Source organism: Schistocerca cancellata, chromosome 6 (assembly GCF_023864275.1).
Source record: "Schistocerca cancellata isolate TAMUIC-IGC-003103 chromosome 6, iqSchCanc2.1, whole genome shotgun sequence".
NCBI classification, from domain to species: domain Eukaryota; kingdom Metazoa; phylum Arthropoda; class Insecta; order Orthoptera; family Acrididae; genus Schistocerca; species Schistocerca cancellata.
Window position 1 is genome coordinate 563,153,693 of NC_064631.1, and position 18,374 is coordinate 563,172,066.

The window sequence follows — 18,374 nt, forward strand, 5'->3', positions numbered from 1 at the left end:
CTGGTTTCTGTACAAATTGTAAATAGCCTTTCGCTCCCTGTATTTTATGCCTGCCACCTTTAGAATTTGGAAGAGAGTATTCCAGTCAACATTGTCAAAAGCTTTCTCTAAGTCTACAAATGCTAGAAACGTAGGTTTGCCTTACCTTAATCTTTCTACTAAAATAAGTCGTAAGGTCAGTATTGCCTCACGTGTTTCAATATTTCTGCGGAATCCAAACTGATCTTCCCCGAGGTCGCCTTCTACCAGTTTTCCCATTTCTCTGTAAAGAATTCGTGTTAGGCACCATACTGTGGCTTTCGGTGTATATATATATATATATATATATATATATATATACACTACTGGAAATGGAAAAAAGAACACATTGACACCGGTGTGTCAGACCCACCATACTTGCTCCGGACAGTGCGAGAGGGCTGTACAAGCAATGATCACACGCACGGCACAGCGGACACACCAGGAACCGCGGTGTTGGCCGTCGAATGGCGCTAGCTGCGCAGCATTTGTGCCCCGCCGCCGTCAGTGTCAGCCAGTTTGCCGTGGCATACGGAGCTCCATCGCAGTCTTTAACACTGGTAGCATGCCGCGACAGCGTGGACGTGAACCGTATGTGCAGTTGACGGACTTTGAGCGAGGGCGTATAGTGGGCATGCGGGAGGCCGGGTGGACGTACCGCCGAATTGCTCAACACGTGGGGCGTGAGGTCTCCACAGTACATCGATGTTGTCGCCAGTGGTCGGCGGAAGGTGCACGTGCCCGTCGACCTGGGACCGGACCGCAGCGACGCACGGATGCACGCCAAGACCGTAGGATCCTACGCAGTGCCGTAGGGGACCGCACCGCCACTTCCCAGCAAATTAGGGACACTGTTGCCCCTGGGGTATCGGCGAGGACCATTCGCAACCGTCTCCATGAAGCTGGGCTACGGTCCCGCACACCGTTAGGCCGTCTTTCGCTCACGCCCCAACATCGTGCAGCCCGCCTCCAGTGGTGTCGCGACAGGCGTGAATGGAGGGACGAATGGAGACGTGTCGTCTTCAGCGATGAGAGTCGCTTCTGCCTTGGTGCCAATGATGGTCGTATGCGTGTTTGGCGCCGTGCAGGTGAGCGCCACAATCAGGACTGCATACGACCGAGGCACACAGGGCCAACACCCGGCATCATGGTGTGGGGAGCGATCTCCTACACTGGCCGTACACCACTGGTGATCGTCGAGGGGACACTGAATAGTGCACGGTACATCCAAACCGTCATCGAACCCATCGTTCTACCATTCCTAGACCGGCAAGGGAACTTGCTGTTCCAACAGGACAATGCACGTCCACATGTATCCCGTGCCACCCAACGTGCTCTAGAAGGTGTAAGTCAACTACCCTGGCCAGCAAGATCTCCGGATCTGTCCCCCGTTGAGCATGTTTGGGACTGGATGAAGCGTCGTCTCACGCGGTCTGCACGTCCAGCACGAACGCTGGTCCAACTGAGGCGCCAGGTGGAAATGTCATGGCAAGCCGTTCCACAGGACTACATCCAGCATCTCTACGATCGTCTCCATGGGAGAATAGCAGCCTGCATTGCTGCGAAAGGTGGATATACACTATTCTAGTGCCGACATTGTGCATGCTCTGTTGCCTGTGTCTATGTGCCTGTGGTTCTGTCAGTGTGATCATGTGATGTATCTGACCCCACGAATGTGTCAATAAAGTTTCCCCTTCCTGGGACAGTGAATTCACGGTGTTCTTATTTCAATTTCCAGGAGTGTATATAGATGTAGAAGGTCTCTTAATGTCACAGTAAGTGATTTTCAAACAGAGGAGCGAGGGCTGCTGATAGTATTTGTGAAAGACTCTTGTCTTCGTACCTCACCCTCCATAATTTTGGGTGAACCGTAGGGCCGCATAGCAACAGCAGTGGAACCAGGAACTCCAGAGATGCTTGAGCATGCAGCAGTAGACAACACCCCCCCCCCCCAACCAACCACCCTGTCAGTGTAGGCACAGTCTGTATGGCATGATGAAAAGCGTCAGGAATAAGACTTTCGCAGGAAGGTGAAGATGAATATAAACCTTGATCCTATTATCGTACATTTACAATCAGATGGTTCGGACACATACTCAAACACTAGTAAAAATGATATTACGATGTAAGCTTCAGAACAAACTACAGTAATAATACTGCTTCGATTTTAAAGGCTCATGGTTCACGTATGCGTTTGTCAATGTATCAATTGAATACAGATTATATGAGAATTTCCTAGCCTTTATTAGTTAGGAATTTGTATCCTATGAGGCATGCAGACTATAATTTTGTGTATATTGCCCAAGATGTTAATCTTTTCACAGCTTCTTGTATGCTTTACTAACTAGAAAGAATGCGGCCGTATGAATTCATCAAAAACTCCGATATTCAAACAGGTATACTTCTGTCATTTTCAAGGCACTAACTGGAAAATACCTTAAAATAACCTGTCGAGAGATCGGTAGTTTTCGACGTTATCGATCAGCATTCCCTCGAGTTATTAGCAGAAGATGGTTAGTTGTTTGCTTGTTCAACGGATTATAATTCCTGCCTGTCATTGTAACATTGAACGAGTTAGTTTGCACTCATAACGCCCGTTGGCAGCGAAAAATACGACAACATACTGACAATTTTTAATACGATCTTCTCCCTTCCTGCCGGTCACTGTGGCCGAGTGGTTCTAGGCGCTTCATTCCGGAACCGCGCTGCTGCTGTGGTGGTAGATTCGAATCCTGCCTCGGGCATGGATGTGTGTGATGTCCTTAGGTTAGTTAGGTTTAAGTAGTTCTAAGTTCTAGGGGATTGATGACCACAAATGTTAAGTCCCATAGTGTTTGAGCCATTTGAACCATTTTTACCATTACTCTTTTCTGCCAGTAATTCTTTTGTACTACAGTAAAAACACCTACGTACATGCATTATACACGTTTTTAAAAATTGTCTGGAGTGAAAGCAGCTATCAAGCAAATAATATGATTTCGATTTGTGTTTGAAGTAAATTTTGTTGTGTGTTACAGTTTCACTTATAATGCAGTCCAAATCGCAATAAATGACGGTTACTGCAAGCGGTTTTGATGTCCTTGTCGTTCGACATCGCCATTATGAAAAAATTGTACTTGACGTCTTTACAGAGCTGTGTCAGCCGTTCTTTCGCCTTCCGGTGTCATGCGGACTAAAGTTGTGGAGTGGTGGATGCAAAGCTATCAAGGCGTAAAGTAACATATCCCTCAAGACGATTGATCCGACCATATACGCGCAAGAATGAAATATTCATAACATACCTGACATCTCCTAAGCCGTTCGAGACATCGAAATGAGATTTTCGGAAATGGTAGCGCACAACGAGGAGAATACTGCACCATATGGTTGAGATACGGAACTCATCTGCAACGACCTGTGTTATTCCAAAGGAATATTGCATCGAATTCGGAATAAAAGAGGCACTGCAATATCGCATTTATCCGCTCACACCGGGCAAGCGACTTTCAAGTAAAAAATATCACGCCTTTAAGGGAATGTATATAATGGGTCTAGGAGTCCAGGTTGTAGACACATGGTTGAGGACATTTGGAAGTTTGGGCCTGGCCTGAGTCGTGCTCGGATAGCCTAGTGGTAAGGCGACCACCGCCGATCAGCTGCAAGATCAGGTTTCGAGTCCCAGTCCAGCACAAATTTTTATTTTCGTCATTCCATTATGCAGCTGATGGTTATTCGTATTGGCTACTGCGAACACATTTCGTGAAACATGTCTACGTCGACATAGTCGAAGCTACAGCTTTTATCTAATATTTTTCAACCTAAGATCGTAATATTTAAAAAGTCATTTATGGCTGGTGAAAAGTGAATTTGATAGTACGAAAATGAATGTGAAATTTCTTCTCTCATGTTACAGTAAACCGACGCAATGAGATTTTCCATGAGGTATTGACCTCTCTGGTCGACTGTTGCTTGTTAAGTAACGTCCTCTGTTTCAAGATTTTGTTGCAGTAGCTATTGGAAAGTGAGTTTCCACAATTTATCATGTTTTTTTGGCAAAAAGCTAAAATTAACGTGAAAAATTAGATAAATGTATGCGTTACTCAGAACTCGTCACTGATGACATTTCTCTGAAGAAAAAAGGTTTAATAACTCACATGAAGATAAATCGCCAATTCTGTTGGAGTTTCAGGGAATTCCGTAACCCTGCGTATCTTTAATAATGAACAGCTGGAACTGAAACAACGTCTCAGTTATATTTGACACATGAAAAACTACACCAAGTAGTACACCATCTGTCTGTTCCTATCCCTGTACAGAGTGAGAGAATGAAACTTCTTAACAAAAATGTCTTTTAATTCATCAGTGAAATTGACTTTGACTAATAATTGGCGAGGTTCTACATGTCGACAGTGTGTTCACAGCTATGGAGTTACGAAAGAGTTTTATTGGGTCAGTTCTACTCTGCAATAAAAATTCAGCATTATTCTGTTAGAAATAACGTATCTGATGCCTGTTTAACTGGGGAGAACAAGATTACAAAAACATGTTCGTCTCTACCTGATGAACCGCTTGCGATTATTCGTTAAGATTGTTATAGATTACAAATATATATAATCTTTAACGCATCAAAAACAATTAAGGTAAAGAAAATTAGCACTTCACTCTGAATGGGGATAGGGACAAAACGATAGTACACTATTTCCTGCTAATTAATTTCATATTTCTCAGATGGAGAACAGGGAGAAAGTCCTTTGGTAAGTCTCCATTCCAGTCGTTCACTACCAAAAATACGATGGGTTGTGGGACTGTGTCAAAATGGCAGAAGAATTGGCAATTTACTTTTCCAAAATTCAGTATAATTTAGGCAAAGTTGTCTTATAGTAACTGTTGCGACATAATTCTGAAATACGAGTAGTTCTATATTAAATGAGCATCTGGCGACCACAGAGGTCAGTAGCTTACAGAATTCCTCACTGTTTCAGTCTGCAGTAACATAAGAGAAGAAATTTCATGCTTATTTTCATTATAGCAAATTCTCTTTTCAATAGCTGCCGAAGACTCTCAGAAAATTACAGTCCCGGATTAGAAAAAAAAAAAGAAAGAAAATAAACAAGACATAGGTTCTGCTGTATCGCCGTAGATAAGAAAGTTCCTTATGTTAATAATATAGAGGGTTCATATGCCAATCAGTGTAAGTCAGTCCACAATAAAAGTGAAAATAATTAGATGTTTTCAAAATGTAATACAGAAAAATACAGATGATTCATACAATGATAAGACTATTTTTTTTTTTTGAAAACTAATACAACAACTCACCTATTGTGAGGATACAGAAGAACTTAACATAAATAATTTACAACATAGCTGCAATTTAACACAAAAACTGTGGCTTATGGTCACTGCTCACTGCACTTTTTGATGAATTCAATATATATATTCATCATTATCGCTGCCATACTCGCAGGATTCTTGATTTTTTTTTTTTTTTTGAGGATGATGCACGTGTGCTTGGTTTATTGAAGGTAACCATCGATCAAATGAGTGGTAATGTGGAGGAATATATTGCAAAAGTTCCGACATCGACGATCTGGATACAGGGGATCTTGAACAATATTGATCAAATGAGGACGCCTTCCTTTTGAATTAGATGTAATGTTAACCTCATAATACGCAATATCTTCCAGCAATATTTATTAGTAGTAAACATAATCTTCTTGGTCTTTGCAGTATCTTAGCCATTTCATTTTCAACCAGTTTACTTTACACTTGTTTCTCGTATTGGAAATTGAAACTTCCAAGTTTTTCGTTGAAAGAAACTCTTCTTGCTTTATCTCTGTTAGCAGAAATGGATTTTTGCTTTTGGCAATCGTTACCCAATCAATCCAATCTCTTGGACCAAAAATAAATTCTTTCTTTTTTGCTTTGGATTTGATAACGCCAAAATCTGCATCATTTGACATTTGTGGTCAAAGTAATCAGCTGACATCCCTGGATCTTGTAAAAGTTTTTGCAACGATAAGCTTATTTGATATTCCTGTTTTGACCTGTGCAAGAATCTGAATACATAATAATATAGCGATGAGATGAGGCATGTTGTTTAAGATGTTTAGCAAGACATTCTCCAATTTCCTGTGATCCTCGAGATCCTTCTGTCTCATCCCACATGTACATGTAACCTTTAGAACCATTAAATCTGTGCACCCCTTGGTTATATACATACATATTTAGTTTCTAATAGGCAACAGATGTGGGAAGTTTTGGTAAAGGTAAAGCTTTTTCCAGAACAAAAGTAAAAACGTAAATATCTTCTCCTGCAAGCAGCTTGTCTGAATTCAAAGAATCTCTTGCTTCTTGTGCTCGCCGAAGATGAAGTTCTTTTGTAATATTTGCCTCGTCCTTTTTTGCATCATCATTCTCAAAAGTAAGAATGTTCTGCAGGGAATCGCATAGTTGGCATGTATCTTTGGAAAGGGGTTTAAAATGTAAATTGGAATTATTATTATCTGATATTCAGATCAGACTGCAAATACCTCCGATTTGTCGCATCATAGAGGCTTTAATGACTTTTATAAGAGGGAAACGAGTCGATGTGTTCTTTCACTTTTGTCGCATAGATTTTATTTGTTGGTGACCGATGGCCTCTTTTATCAATACATGGGGATGGTTCCGTACAACCCGATATTTTATAAAGACGAGCATCACTAACTTGAATTGTGTTCATAAAAAACTTTTTACACGCACGAACTGACATCACTGTTGTTGTCAAATAACTTCTCGTTTTTGGTGCCTTCGATGAGTTTCTTGGACGACGTTGCTTCATCTTCGTGTTGTGGACCAGTCCGCGAAGACAGACATTCCGCTTTGCATTATAGCTCAATTTATAAAAGGATTTGAACAATGATCGCCGTTCTGCAGGATTTACTGAATCAAAACACTTTCGTTACCATTTACAGATCACATTTTTAAAGGATTTTTCCCACTTCTGTTCACATAAGCTTTCCCAGAACATCTTTTGGCAGAACTGACTACCCTTGTCCATGAATATTGCTTCCTCTTACGTTTTCTTCCTTTCTGTATCATCATGTCTTCTTCAGTGACATCTACAAATAAGTAAAATATTTAACGCGTCAATCAACGTAACTCCCCAAACAGTTCACAGTTCAAAAAAATTATTCCAAAACACGTGTTCAGCAATGCTCGTAATGTAACATTCCCGTTGGAAGGTTACAATATCGATAAAAAAATAAACAATACACTAGTTTTGGAAATGAAGCCTTTTCTGAGTGGTCACATGAAATTATGACACATTTTAGAGGTTAGAATGTATATACGTGAATCGGACGAATTATTATCATTGTCTGGTACACATTCAGAACCGCTAGCTGAAAACGGCGTATTTTCAACGAGTGGAGATCTAAACATCACGTATTGTAACAGTAGCAGATTACTATGTCTAACAGTACGCCAAGACCAGCAAACCAATGTTACAAACTGACTTACACTAAATGACTTCGGAACATTTCGGCTCATTTACTCTGTGGTCAGTACATGTGCTGCCATCTACCGCACGAAATGTCAGATTGTGACTTACTCGACTCGGCAACTGAAAGATAGAATACTCAGGAATCTGTTACGACATATAAGTCACTTGCAGAAAAACGATGACTTACACTGATTGGCTTCTGGGCTCTCCATATAACAAAATATTATTCTCTTTGCGGGCTATCACTTGCCAAAATCTCATATAGATATCTCGAACAATTTGGGATATATGAGGGATGTAATGAATATTTTATTCTCGCGCACGTGCGATAAGAAGTGAACATGCCACATAAATTCCATTTTCTCAGGATTTGAGACACACAAGGAATGCCTCCCAAGTCTAAAGAAAAATTCAATATCTTAGCTAAATTTCATTTGCAGCAACATTGGTGTAATATGCACGAAATGCAAAATCATAGCGACCTCTATATTTTATTGCAAACTTTTCGAATTTCGCCCCGTGTTGTACATTGATGCAAATATTACATTAAGTATGATCATTATCGATATTTTGGGCACTTCACCGTGAAGCTGATGAAGGTGACATATAATGCTGTAACTAATCTGAAAATCAGTTTTTTTACATACATACATTGTTATTCTGTGCTTCCTCAGTAGGTAAAAAGGGGATATTTTTCACGCTGCATCAAACCACCTCACGCTCCCGCTGCCCCTCCCCCCTGCCCTCCCCTCCCTTTCCCTGCACAGGTAGCCCAGTTCTTACTGCCCACATCCGCAGGGTTGCATGGCCGATTTTCACAAAAAGAAAAAAAAAAAGCCAGCTGTGCCGACAAAGTTTGCAGTGCGTGCCCACTGTTTCTACTGACTTCCTCCAAGGCAGAGAAAAATTCTTCACTTAGTACAATCTTACCAACGAAAGTGGCAATAAGTACACAGGCACAAGGCTACTGTTTATCATAATTAAACTTAAATTGCAGTACTGTGGAAACATACGTTGGATGACGCTTAAGTGAACTTAAATTTCTAACCATTCAGGTATGGGTCCACATGAGGTATTAGTGAAAGTTCTGACAAGGAATGTTGTTACAAGGTACAATGGATCACAACCTACTGCATAGTGCAGTTTATAAAAACTTTCTGCACAAGAAGGAACAACCCAGGATACTCCTGTCTGCAAGGTCTGCTCTGTTTCTAAGAGATGAGATGTGGGCTTTGTACGAGACAGTGGGCTTGAGGCTTTTGAGATATAACAGGATGATGTTCGCCACAAAATGAAAAAAGAGAAAGAATTTCCAAACAAAGTAAAATACAGAAAAGTACAATATCTCGCCCTTGTAATTAAGAATGGAAACATATAAATTGCTGCAGAACGTACTTTCGGGAATGATAGGAGATTTTGGCTTAGAAATTTAAGGACATGGACTTAACATACGAGCCAGGAACTTTAATAAACAAGCTAGTCAGTTAATTAATTAGTTACTTTCATGTGTGATTAATAATAATGATGTGGAACACCATTATTCGCATTTATATCACATGTTCATATGTAAATATGGCTACATATTGATCTCTACAGTCTTTGTCAGTAACGTTGTGAGTTAAGAACTTCTACCCATCAAATTTTAATAATTACAAAATTAAATATTCTTCTACATAAGATAAGAACTGTTCAAGAAGAACTTTTTCAGTTTGTTTTCAAATTATACTTTCCTAACTTTCAGTTATTGTGCATCAATGGCTAAGTGATCAAAAATTTTGGTGCACCCCTTTCTGCGCTTAAGACAAGGTTAATGTGTTTAATGAATGTCATTTTTCCTTCTGGTATTGTAATTATGTACTTCATTGTTCCATTTGAACGGCAGTAATTATTTACAAAAATCTTCATGAGGGAATAAGTATAATTTGAAACAGTAGTCAAAATTCCTAGCTCTTTAAACAGATGCGTACAAGATGATTGTGTATGAACGCCGCACATTATTCTGACAGCATTTTCTGGAGCAGTAAACATTTTCTTACTTGAAATTGAATTACCGCAGAAAATTACTCCTGAAAATTACACCGCATGATATTGCTGAATAAAAATACGTGAAATAGTCAGATTACTGATTTGTCTTTCCTCAAGATTTGCAGTAATTATAAATGAAAATATGGCTGCACAAAGCTGATTTAGGAGTTCCAAAATGTTGTATTTCTATTTTAAATTCTCATAAAAATGGACACTTAAATATTTGATTTTTCTGCTGCACTTATTATTTGCTAATCGTACGTAACATTTAGCATAGGTGTAATACCTCTAGACGGGCGGAACTTTTCTAAAGGTGAGAGTGAGAACATTTACAGAAAATCAGACAATAATACTTTTAAGAACTTGACTTACAAATTCTTCCGATGCTCTATACAAGTTTGAATTAATTACAAAGCCAGTGTCACCCGCAAAACGAAATAATGCTACTTGTGTGTTAGACGGAGAGTCGTTTCCATATATTAGAAACAATACTGGACCTAAGACTGAGCCTTGTGAAACATCATAAGCGTCTCTCTTCAGTCAGGAGAATGTCCTCCGCTTACATTGGATGAATTATTAAGCACACCTCCATTCCTTTGGTTAGGTATGACATCGTTTGGGGTGCTATACCATCAGTTCCATTAAACCTCAGTTTATTTAGGAAAATATTGTGATTCACACAGCAAATGCCTTACACAGGCCACAGAAAATACCAAATGGCACTGTTTTGTTATTTAATGCTCGTAAAATTTGGTGAGTGAATATATAAATGGCATTCTTAGTTGAGCAACTCTTTTGAAATCTGAACTGTGATTTACTAAAGATATTATTAAGATATAATCGACAGTCGAGAGAGCAGTAACATTTATTTATTGACCAGTTTCGACTTACGTTGAATTTTTGGGCCCCCTAGAGGTGGTGCTGGCAGTTCCTCGGTTTCTCACGTGATGCAGTGTCCGATCGTGGTATGAAGTGAGAAATATAGGAGTGCCAGCACCAGCCTAGTCGAAAAGCTCTTTCAATTATTTTACATCCTTAGCTCTGCCCAGGAGATACTCTCCTTTTCTGTGCCATGATGCGAGGAGTTTTCCATTCTCAATATAATTTTCTTAGTTTGGGAAGAAGTAGGTGAGACATCTTTATGTAAACAAAAGTGATATAGCTGGATGGTCACCACATAAAATGACTTTTACCTTAATAATATTAATATTTATATATGTGTTTTGGTTGCTGCCTCCTTGAATGATCAGCTTCAGCACCAGATGGTGACGTATTATAATTTGGAGGAAGTTATTGTTCTTTAAGGTTTAAAATAGGACACTTTTAGTTACTTGGCCGTATAGCGGATAGCTTTGAGCCCAAGTTTTCGTAGGTTTTCATACCTAAGGGATCACTGTTGTAAGTAAATAAGATCAAACAGCAGTCTGTTTTTCGTGAGAAAAGGAGATTGCTTAGCACACAAACTTCCTTCAAACTACACGTCCTGCTGCATCAAAATTGGTCCGTGAAGTTCGGCACCATACTGTTATACAAGAACATAATCCAGTTACTGCAATTAAGAAATTATGAGAAGTTGTTACGTATTGAACGAAAACTATAGAAAATGCATTTCCTTTCCTGTATTTTAGTGAACTTTGTACACTTACAAAAAATGGTTCAAATGGCTCTGAGCACTACGGGACTTAACATCTGAGGTCATCAGTCCCCTAGAACTTAGAACTACTTAAACATAACTAACCTAAGGACATCACACACATGCGTGCCCGAGGCAGGATTCGAACCTGCGACCGTACACTTACAGTTCTGTCGATTGATAGCCGGCGACGACAATGAAGTTCACCTCCTTTTCCAAAAAACTATATATTTCTGTTCTTCACTTCCAGAAAATTTGTATACATAAATTTTTGGCAACTATTACAAATACTTTACTCGGTTTTATCACCGAAATAGCAATTTTCATTAAACGTAACATTACGTTCTGAACGACTTCCTAGCAACACGTCCTCTTTGCACAAGATACAGATAACAGTCTTCTCTTTTTTTAATAAATCAATTGTCTTTTTTTTTGAGTCCATACACAAAGATTCACAACTACTATCGTTGCGGGGATTGGGCGCTATAGAGTCTGTTGCTGCGCTTCACTTCAAAAAAATGGTTCAAATGGCTCTGAGCACTATGGGACTTAACGCCTGAGGTCATCAGTCCCCTAGAATTACTAAACTACTTAAACCTAACTAACCTGAAGACGTCACACACATCCATGCCCGAGGCAGGATTCGAACCTGCGAGCGTAGCAGCAGCGCGGTTCCGGACTGAAGCTCCTAGAACCGCTCAGCCACACTTCAAGTACTTTTTGAATCAAATTTACATTTACGGTATTTACATACGTTACTGAGCTTCTCAGAATAAAATCAGCCACAAATTAGTTAAAAAAGGGCAGTGAGGCTAACATAACATTACAACGAGCACCCGAAATGGGTAGCCACTACAAGAAGAAGAAGAAGAAGAAGAAGAAGAAGAAGAGGGAGAGGAAGGAGAGTAGCCCTCGTTCTGGCGCCGCTAGTGACCCTGACATGGCAGTTGCGCAGCCTGTGACTCGGATTGTGGTTCCGATAAGACCGGCTCCGCTACGTCCCCGTACAGTAGGTGGGCCGCAGCTGCGGCCCACCGCAGCCGCGTGCCGCTAATCCAGCCGCGTGGTCCTGGAGCACGCCCCGCTGCGCGTTCTCACGCCGGCTACCAGCTCTGCCACGGGCCGGCCGGCTGCCTCCGCTCTCCAGGAGGCGCCCGCTCGCACGCGCCGTCGGCGCCTCTCAATTACTCGTTTCTTTACTAATCGCTGACCCCGTAAAAAACAGCTGCCGGGCAAGTGGGTGGGGGGGGGGGGGGGGGCGTAGCGCCACCCTAGACACGTGCCCCGCGTCCCGTCTGAAATATTCATAAAGGCGCGGGCGCAACGCGGGGCGCTATGCGGATGCGCACAATCTATTTACTGACGCGACGTGAAACAAACACCGGGGGAGAAAATTGGTCAGGTGCGAGTTGGACACGCGCATTGAGCGTTTCGTACTAACTTAATTATGTATATACAGGGTGAAAAGTATTTAAACCGACAAACTCTGGGCCCGCATCTCGTGGTCGTGCGGTAGCGTTCTCGCTTCCCACGCCCGGGTTCCCGGGTTCCCGGGTTCGATTCCCGGCGGGGTCAGGGATTTGCTCTGCCTCGTGATGGCTGGGTGTTGTGTGATGTCGTTAGGTTTAAGTAGTTCTAAGTTCTAGGGGACTGATGACCATAGATGTTAAGTCCCATAGTGCTCAGAGCCATTTGAACCATTTTTCGACAAACTCTGGTAAGTTTTAGGGGACATCAAAACAAATATTTTTCCCTAATGTCATTTTTTCCTATGAGAATTATTTAAACCGGTGGAGGCCGTATTACCCTCTTCAGTTGTTAGAGCCCGTACTACGATCTTCAGTTGTAGTAGTGTAGTAGTGCATTGTCTCTGTTTACTAATGGAGCGATACACCTGGAGTGAGTACACTGATATGGTTGGTACGTACTACATAGCGCACCACAATGGACTAGCTGCACAGCGGGTTTATCAACAACAGTATCATAATCGCCGTATCCCGCATCATACGACCTTTGCTGCTGTGTACCAACGTCTGCGTGAGAACGTGTCATTTAGCAGATTATCTGGACAGGGACGCCGTCGCACGGTAAGAACGCTGCAATTTGAGGAAGCTGTCTCTCAGCCTGTGGAGCGGGATCCTTTAATCAGCACTCGTGCAATTGCACGTAACATACCGACGAATCAGACGAATGTAAGAACAGTCCTTCGAGAGCAACTGTTACGTCTATTTCACTTGCAGCGTGTCCACAACTTGGAAACAGTTGACTATCCACCCAGAGCACAGTTTCCGCAGTGGTACCTGAAATAGTGTGAAATGCATCCTACATTTCCATCCTCTGCGTTGTTTACCGATGAAGCAACGTTCGGGCGTGATGGAGTCTTCAACATGCACAATTCGCATGTTTGGAGTGAGGATAACCCACACGCCACATTTACTAGCGCTCATCAAGTGTGGTTTTTCGTTAATGTGTGGGTCGGTGTTGTTGGGGACTGTTTAATTGTGCCGTATCTGCTACCTATGCCATTAAATGGCAAGCACTACAAGACAACGCATGTGGTTCCAACATGACGGGGCGCCGGCACATTTCAGTCGTCGTGTGCGTCGATTCCTGGACCGACGGTTCCCAGAAACGTGGATAGGCATAGGCGGTCCTCTACCATGCCCTGCTCGATCCCCAGATATGTCCCCTCTGGAATTTTTGTGTGGGGAGAGATGCGCAACCTTGTTTACGCAACTCCTGTTGTATCAGAAAAGGATCTGGTTGCCCAGATAGTAGCAGCAGCAGGAACAATTCAAAATACTCCGGGGGTTTTTGCCCATGTCAGACAGAACATGATCCGACGGCGTAACCTTTGTTTACGTGTCAATGGAGGTAGTTTTGAAAATCTACTGTAATTGAAATTGGGTTGTGTTAATGTGTTGTCTTTTGGTCATAAAAAATGGAAAAGTGTTTGTAGGTTTAATTAATTTGCCGCCAGAGAAATCTTCCACTACCGGTTTAAGTACTCCTCATAGGAAAAAGTGACATTGGAGAAAAATATTTGTTTTGATGTCCCCTACAACCTCCCAGAGTTTGTCGGTTTAAATACTTTTCACCCTGTAGACAGCACATCCATTTCGAGAAACGAGACGTTCACGTTTTTGCCTTATCGATATTGATAGTGGCAGGAATTCCAAAACTTCCCAGAATATTTAAGTTTCAAGTCTGAAGTCGGATAACAAAGGACAGATGTAGTTACATATTAACAATTTCGGATTTTTTCTTTTGCTTGTACTGTGAAACCTTACTTCCCGTCAAAGTTAATTATTCCACGTAGGTCAGCTCGAAGAACCCTATAGGGTTTGAGTATCAATGACGACATAGCGATCATATTGGTGTTTTGTTTTTACAGATTGAGGTACGGAACCCTCAGAAGAAAGAGAAAGTAAGCATTTCACATTCAGGTAGGAGAGCGTGAAACACGACCAGACTTTTGTTCACACTCACTCTTCTGCAAATGATTCTTTGGGCTTTGACGTCGTACAGTTTCAGATATACAGGGTGATTATAATTAAACTTCCAAACCGCTGTAGAAATAACACCAAATAACACCACTGGTCAGACTGACGTCAAATTGAATTGCGATATTATCGGAGAAGGGGCAGAATGTATTGTAGAACGAAAATAACTTGTTACAAAATGTAGCAATAGATGGTGCTATAAGCATCAAAATTTAATAGTGGTCGACTACAAATGACAAATGCCTAAGATGCACGCTTGACGTTAAACATACTATACTACTCATGTACCTATGCGTGTACAGGTGTGAGACTGTTAGTTACGTAAGCCCCCTCACCACGGCATATCACGTAGGATAGGAAAAATCGGTTTCTAATTGTCCTGAGGCCACAAACCGCATGAAAAGCGATACTCACATCGGTTTTTAATTGCCCTGAGGCCAAAAACCGCATAAAAAGCATCAGTCACATTGGTTTTTAATTGCCCTGAGGCCAAGAACCGCATAAAAAGCATCAATCAAAATCAAATCAGATTATCAATTTCTGTGTGACTGGCGCAAAACATGTTCAATATGCTGTCCACTGTTTTGTGCAACGAGTTGAAATCGAGAAACATCATGTTCCACAACTTATCGTAGTGTTTCCGGGGTGAGGTTCAGAATGTGTTGAGCAATACGTGCCTTGCATGTAGCTAAGTTTGCAATCGGAACACTGAACACCACATCTTTCAGATAGCCCCACAGCCAGAAGTCACACGGATTAAGATCAGGTGACCGGGACGGCCAGGCTGTAGGGACATAACGACTGATAATTCTAGAATTTTTGAAATGGCGTTTCAGGAGCTGCTTAACTGGATTTGCAATGTGCGGAGGTGCGCCATCTTGCATAAAAGTGATCCCATCCACACATCCATGTTGTTGGAGAGCTGAAATGACGTGGTTGCAGAAAAGACACTCATAGCGCTTACCAGCGATGGTACAGTACCGCAAGCACCTGTCTCTTCGAAAAAATATGGCCGTATGATAAATGATTCCGTAAACCCGCACCTCACAGTGACCTTTTCCGTTGCCCATATGGGTAATTTTGAATGGATAGCAAAGAAGGGTGTTTCGTAGTACTTTGGGCACCGTACTCATGAGTATGTTCAATGTTCGGGCAATTCTCCGTGCACTACACGTTTGTACACCACCACTCGTCTCCTCCTGCAGTGATGTGGCCACTGCTTCCAATGACGTCGAATCAATTCGCTTCCTCCCTCTACTAATTTGCACACCAAAAGAACCCGTCTTTTTGAATTTCCGATTCATTTTCTCTAGACCCACGGCAGTCATCGGACCAACGCCTTTTTTCAAATCTTTCAGTGTCCGAAACTTCTGCAGAACGATGTGTGCACAGTCATCATCCTTGTAATACTCCTTTGCCATCGACTCTATTCGCAACACGGTTTGCAGACAATATCCACATATGCCACTGAATGTATCTGCAGAATTTTATTACTGTACGACATAAAGTTTAGATGATATTACGTCACACACACTTAGATCCGTGAAAATTATGCTTAAAATGGACCGCGTTGAAACTCCAGCAGCAGGCATCATGTTTTAATTTATTACTTCTTTACTAAAGCTCTATTCGCGACACACTTTGCAAACAGTATCTATACGAGGTGAATTGCCTAAAACTAGCACAGCAAATATTGTGTGAATGAAAAGTATTATTGATATATGTTTTTCACAGTATGAATTAGTAGTGAGAGGCTCGTATTGTTAACCAGTAAATGGATTGTAATTATACTTATAAAGCGTATTTTTTTGCAAACATACACTTTTTAAATGTAATAATGCTTATTGACATTAACAAACTAAAAGTATGGCAAATTAGAATGCCAGTGGTGTTTGTTGCGGGATTCTAGTGTGAGTCGTTTACGAGGTGTGTAATGTTGAAAAGTTCCCACACCGATGCTTATACAGTACTTGTGGTAGCACACAGTAAAGAACAACAAGAACAACACAAGTGTATTCAATACTTACGTGGATTCTGACAAGTAACGAGACGACTAACCATCACAGGTTGTGTTAAAACTGACCACCGACAGTGGCAATACATGCTTCCAATTAGGTAGAGGTGTGGAACGACTTCTGCAATAGTGTTAGATTTTCAGCGGAGATGTCCGATCAGGCTGCAGTAATACATAGTTGCATATCATTGGATGTAGTTGGTATGTCCTTGAAGACAGCATGTTTCAGCCTTCGCCACAGAAAAAATAAGTCTATACGCATCAAACCCGGGGAAAGGGCCTGACAAGGTATGTCCATTCCAACGATTTAGAAACTACTCGTGGAGATATGCAGTAGTACTTAGCGCTCTATCAGCTGGACAGTCATCATGTTGACACTGTTGGTTCCCCTTGTCTGCAGAGGAACCCCCCCCCCCCCACCCAATATGTTAGGAGGCTGCGATACTTGTACGCGTTCAGTGTTCCGTCTATGAAAAATTAGCCTATGACCTGGTGGTTCACTATCCCACACTACACGTTTATACTTAATAGATACTGGCGTTCCACCTGACGAAGCCAACGGGGATTGTCTACAGACCAATAGTATATATTTCAACTGTTAACCTGGCCATGATTGGTAAATGTGGCTTCATCACTACACAAGATACATGATACATCTGGAATACCCTGCCTTAGCGCCCATGTACAGAGGTTAACACGATTCTCATAATCGTTTTCACGCAGCTCTTGATGGAAAGACATGAGACAGCAATGGAGGACGGAGAATACGTAGGACACTTGCCTGATTCATGTCACTTCCTCGTGTGATTGCGTGGGAGCTAACGTACGGATCAACTGTAACACCAGCAAGAACATTAATTTCCCCCTATTCTGCCTTCGCTTGTTTCCTTCTGTTACGTTGTTTAGGTGATACACTACCACTTTCACGTAACTGATTCAAGAAATTTATAAATAATTACCGAGATGTTGTAAGTAGGCTGTTTAGGTTTTTATGTTGGTAACGCCACGTAGTGCTCTTTATGAAAATCGCTGACTGCGCTGTGTGCAGTCTGTGGATGGTTGGCATTGTTGGAATATTCGCCATTGTAGTGTTGGATGTGAACAGCGCGTAGCGTTGTGCAGTTGGAGGTGAGCCACCAGCAGTGGTGGATATGGGGAGAGAGATGCCAGAGCTTTGAGAGGGGACGATCTGGACGTGTGTCCGTCAGAAAAAGGAAATTTGTAAGACTAGATGTCATGAACTGATATATATATTATGACTTTTGAACACTATTAAGGTAAATACATTGTTTGTTCTCTATCAAAATCTTTCATTTGCTAACTATGCCTATCAGTAGTTCGAATCTTTTATTTAGTTGGCAGTTTGGCGCTCGCTGTATTGCAGTAGTTCGAGTAAGGAAGATTTTTGTGAGGTAAATGATTCATGAAAGGTATAGGTTATTGTTAGTCGGGGCCATTCTTTTGTAGGGATTATTAAAAGTCAGATTGCGTTGTGTTAAAAAAATATTGTGTGTCAGTTTAGTGATGATCAGAATGAGTAAAGGGAGAAATGTCTGAATACGTTCAGTTTTGCTCAGCTGTTTGAAAATCAAATAACGAAAGAGTTTTTCCTGCACTGCCATTCTTAATTTTCAAAAGGGAAGTTTCAATGTTTGATGTTTATTGGGAATCCTTGCCTCATACAACGTACAAAAACGAGCTGCATTCTTCCTACATTCT